General features: G+C 41.6%; 1 pseudogene; it reads left to right on the forward strand.

Annotated features, from left to right (window-relative positions):
* Positions 1-4,155: 4,155 nt before the first annotated feature.
* On the forward strand, positions 4,156-4,915 carry LOC143859616 (succinate dehydrogenase [ubiquinone] flavoprotein subunit, mitochondrial pseudogene; annotated as a pseudogene).
* The last annotated feature ends 270 nt before the right edge of the window (positions 4,916-5,185 follow it).

The raw sequence follows: 5,185 nt of genomic DNA on the forward strand, positions 1-5,185 counted from the left end.
ACCACTCTATATCTCACACACCATCCCTATCACTCTGTTTTTTTTTTATTCTCCCTCTCTCGATCCCTTGTCTCTGTTTTTCTCACTATCTACCCCACTATCTCACGCTCACTCCTCTTCCTTTAATCTCCATTCCCCACAAGCCCATCTCTATCCCTCGTCTACACCTAACCACCAAAGCCCAAACAAAAAAAAAGGTATATATAAAGAAAAAGAAAAAACAGAGTGCTGTTTTGGATACCTCCCCTGGTTTTTACGTTTTTTTTTATCCTTCTGCTTTTGTGTTTTACTCTCTCCCTCTATGTTTTACACTCTTTCTCTCAATCTCTATCTGTCTTACAATTTTTTTCACTATCTCTCTAACTCTCACTCTCCTTTATATCTCTCGGTCTCTCAAATCCCACTCTCATTTTCACTCTCTCTCGCTCTCACTCCATTCGCTATTTGCTCTCAATCCTACTCTCAATCTATCTCTCTGTGTCTTGCTCTCATTCTCTGTGTCATCCCACCATTTCTCGCGCCCCACCCCTCTCGCGGGATCGGGTCCCACAGTTTGGCGACTCTGCTGGGGACCACCTAACTTCATTACAATTCCAAAGGCTAATTCATTTGAATTTAATTTAACTGGCTCATAAAAACTCTATACTTGTTAGATTAGTTTGTCTTGTTTTATCTTCTCATCACATTTTACTTGAACTTAATCTAACAAAACCTGAAGGCATCATAGATTGCGCGAACTTATTGCACACACATCACTTGCATCTAAACCCTGCATCTCACATGCACACACGTCCTATTTTAGGAACCCGGAGTGTTATCTAGCATGGTTGACTGGGATTTCATCACCTGGTGCCTCTGTGCTAGAGAAGCATTCCACCCTTAGCCTAGCACCTTATGGTGCGTAAACGGATCTCTTGTTCACGTACTGATACGCCGGACACTGGTACAGTATATCGAACATGGATTCGCGCTAAGGGAACTCTTGGCCTACCCCTAGATTAACCCACACATGCATGTAGTATACGAACACATGTGCATCACGTGTGTGAGCGTAGCTTAGGATATCCTACCCATTTGTGTCTAGATTAGGCCGTTGTCCATCTTCCAATGGCTACGATCGGTCCTTAGATACACGAACAAAGTCATGAGTCGAGATTCTCTCTCCACTCCGATAGATTAGGATTAGGGTTGATGCCTTCAGGTAGCACTGTTAAAATGCACAAAGATTAAAAGATTTTCCTTTGGGGTTAGGATATAAATCCCATCTTTCCTAAGATCTCATAGGATTAGTCATTCATGATCTATCCATTGAAAACAATCCTATGCTATCTCATCCCATCTCTTGATCGTACGATTTTCAAACTTCTATTATGTGATTCGATCATGTATCCATACTTTCTTTATACTGGCAGGAACTTATCCCAATCTCGTGTTCATGTAATCCTGATCATTCTTTATCCCTTCTCTTGGCTTGCAGGCACCATGTCTACTCGTGCAATTCTTGATTGGATCCGTCGTACATTAAGAGAATCCCATATCTATGGCATAAGTGAGCAAGAGAAAAATCTCTTCGGCTACGTGGCGACCATCAAGCTCGATTGGGGATTACTCTATGCCGCATCAGAGTGTTGGGATCCCGATCATCATGTCTTCCGTTTTGGCAACCAAGAAATGTGTCCCACCTTTGAAGAATGGTGTGCCTTATTGGAATATCCTGTGGATGGCCCTCTAGTGAAGCCATCCTGTGTTCCAGATTACCGTCCTTTGTTCCTTCGCTTAATGAATAATCCAGATGAATCCATGAACTCTTTCATGAAAGGCCAAGAAGTGTCCATGCAACATCTGATTGACATTTACCCTCCTATCGGACACATTGGTGCTGTTGATATTCAAAAAGCACGACGGCGCGCTTTGAGATTCTGCTCCTTTGCTAGGTTCCTCACTGTCCAGCCTTCTCGCTTTGCGTCAGCTGTTCTTCTGGACCTAGTTGATCAAATGGATCGTGGCGCCAATCCAGTTCCTACTATACTTGCAGAAACCTTCAGTGGATTGGATGATATGGCTCGTCTTCGCGCCAGCTCAGGTCCAGGCTCTTATGTTCGCTCCTTCGTTGGTTCTTTCTCGGGATGTCCTGCATTACTCCAGGTGTGGTTGTGCCACAAGCTAAAAATTGCAGCTCCTATCCATTTTGATCATACGTTGTACACCTTCAGTGAATGGCGCCGTGATGTTTCTTTCGATCACAAAAACGATTGGGTTGAATGGTTAAATTCTTGCCAAGAAGATCAGATTTATTGGCAAATCCCTGGAATCCAAGAAGCTGTCTTCAACACTGGAGAAGCTAACTACGTTCGCCTTCTTGGTCTCAAAAAGAGTTCCTTTTATGTTCCTGCCAGGATCCTGCGTCAGTATGGAAGGGAGCAATCTATTGTGCCTCCCTGTAGACACCCCATTTTGACCGGACCCAAGTTCGTGTTGCTGGTGCGAAACCTCGCCAAACCAGTGAGTTAGGGTCTCAAATTGCACTCCGAGCTAGGTTAGAGTCCCCTTTAGGTCCCTGTAAAATTTCGTTGGAATCCGATATCGTTTGATCAGCAAACGGATTGAATCAGTGTCGTAGTTTAAATTTGTAAGGGAGCTGTTTTATCCTGAGAGGGGGTGTATTTGTAAAAAAATATTGGTTTTTTTATCTTCTGCCAATAGGACAAAGCGGCGGGGGTGCGCTTAGCGAACCGCGCGCTTTATCCATATTTGGAGTGCCAATATCAACGCATTTATAACGATATATATAAAAAAAAATCAGAAAATGAGGGCACTGTTCATCTTCTCGTGGAAAAAGAGAGAGAGAGAGAGAGAGAAAAAACCCAAATCCTTTTTTCTTTTCTTCTTCTCCGATTACTATCTCCGGCAACGGTGCCGGAGCTCCGATCGCACTTCACTACCATCTCTCCATCCTAATCCCCGATTCCTCTTCTTCTTTTTCTTCTTTTTCCGGTTCCCTCCACCTCCATTAAACCCAAAATCCCCCATCGAGAACCTCCAAACTCCGGCCTATCATTGCTAGATCTGAGATCTCAGATCTCAGATCTGAGAAGAGAGGAACTGTTCTTTCTTCTTGTAAAAATCAGAAATCAGAGAAAGAGAGAGAAAGAGAGAGATTGTGCTATTTTTTTTTTTTTCTCCGATTGTCTTCTCCGATCGGATCTATCAGATCCCGGTCGATTTCCGATCCAAACCGTAGATCCATTCCATGCTCTAGATCTGGAATTTTGGGGATAATTTTCAAGCTTGCGAGAGAGATCAAGGAGCTAGAGTTTGCTTTTGTTTGAGTTTTGAAGAGAAGAAGAAAAGAGTACATCGATAGCTAGCTTTAAGCTCGGTTGAGTAGATTTTCATATAGATTTAAGAGAGATAAGAGATTCACTACCTCAAAGTTTCAGATCTGTGCCTTAAGGTCACCCTTTCATCTTCATCTGTAACCCTAACTCGAAATCACGAGTTCAAATCCACCATCTGCTTGTGAATTGAAACAAAATTCTAGCTAGGAAGGTTTCATTGGAGGAAGCTTGGCGTGGAATTGCAAAGGTCAGAGCCAAAATTGTTGTGTAATTGAGATTCAAGTAATATTTCTAACTATTCTCTGCATCATTGAATTGTATGTGATTTTAGTGATGATTATAATCTGATTAGGACATGACTTGTGCTATGAAATGAATTTGATTGGTAAACAGATTTGATCATGCTTTAGGTATTGTCATGGTTTTATGCTTTGTAATTGCCAGTTGATTAATGAATGTTCTGTGTTAAAGGATTTGATTATAAGAGTTAGTGCCTCGAGATTTCCACTGAGTAGCTGTTCTGGTTATCTTTTCTTTGGGTGAGGAAAATTTTGACTTTAGGCCAAATGATGCAGGTTTATTGTTTGATTCGTAGTGTGTGAGATTGTGCTTAATCCTCACCTTAACATAGTAATTCAAGGTTTTCACTGAATTGTGTAGAGATTTTTTTTAAATAATTTGGATTCATTGGTAGCCACAGAGTTGATTTTTTATGCTCTATGTGAAAGGGAATTGTATTATACCTGGACAGAAATGTGAATCCGTAGATTTATTATTCAAAAAGCCATGTATTTGAAATTGTTAATGTGCTTACAATATGAACTTGCTATATGCTTTATTGCACGCACTTTATGGTCAGGTTATGAAACGTAATACCTAGTTTGTTTTTTTTTATGGAATACTTTGTGTTGGGCCTTATCATGGATAGTAGTGTTAATGGCCAAAGGGTGATTGTATTTAGTATGGAGGGTGGGGCACTTCATCAGTTCTGTGCTGTTTCAGCAATTTTGACAACTGGAGGTTATGGTAGAGCTTTCCTTTCTGCCACCTCAGCTCATACGTGCACTGGAGATGGTAATGCTATGGTTGCATGCGGGAATATACCTCATTAGGATTTTGAGTTTGTACAATTTCACCCTATGGGTATATTTAGTGCTGGGTGTCATTATTGAAGGGTCTCGAGGTGAAGGTGGTACTTTTATGAGCAGTGCAGGTGAACGATTTAGGGAATGAAATGTCCCAACTGCCAAGGATCTAGCGTCAAGAGATGTTGTTTCAAGATCTGTGACTATGGAAATTCGCGAAGGTCACGGAGTAGGACCTCTGAAGGATCACATGTATCCGCATCTGAATTACTTGCCTCCTGACGTACTGGAGGAGAGATTTCCTGAAATCTCTGAACTGCTGGCTTTTTATTTATTGGTGTAGATGTTATCAAGGAGCCCATCCTTGTTTTGTCCATAATTCACTATAGCAGTCCAGCAGCAAAACTAAAATCTATGAAGACTGATGCGGGGGCAGCAATCTTTGCGTGGCTAGATAAATTAAGGAGCTCAAATGATTCATTCCCAGTTTAAAAGAAAAATTGTCTTAATATGCAACGAGTAATGCAAAATAATGCGGCTGTATTTAGGACTCAGGAAAGATTGGAAGGACGCCGTGAGCTAATGGGCAAAGCATGGAAAGCTTTCATGGTGTTAGGTTGTCTTACCGCAGTTAGATATGGAACTACGATCGGATAGAGACTATAAAGCTTGAAATCTTTTAGATAAATGCATGTATAACTATGTACTTGGCGGAGGCTAGCAGGGCGATGAAGGCGCTAGCCCAAGCCCATCTTTAGGGGA

The sequence above is a fragment of the Tasmannia lanceolata genome, unplaced genomic scaffold, assembly GCF_043159265.1.
Source record: "Tasmannia lanceolata isolate RefF3 unplaced genomic scaffold, GAP_Taslan_0.1 ptg000035l, whole genome shotgun sequence".
NCBI classification, from domain to species: domain Eukaryota; kingdom Viridiplantae; phylum Streptophyta; class Magnoliopsida; order Canellales; family Winteraceae; genus Tasmannia; species Tasmannia lanceolata.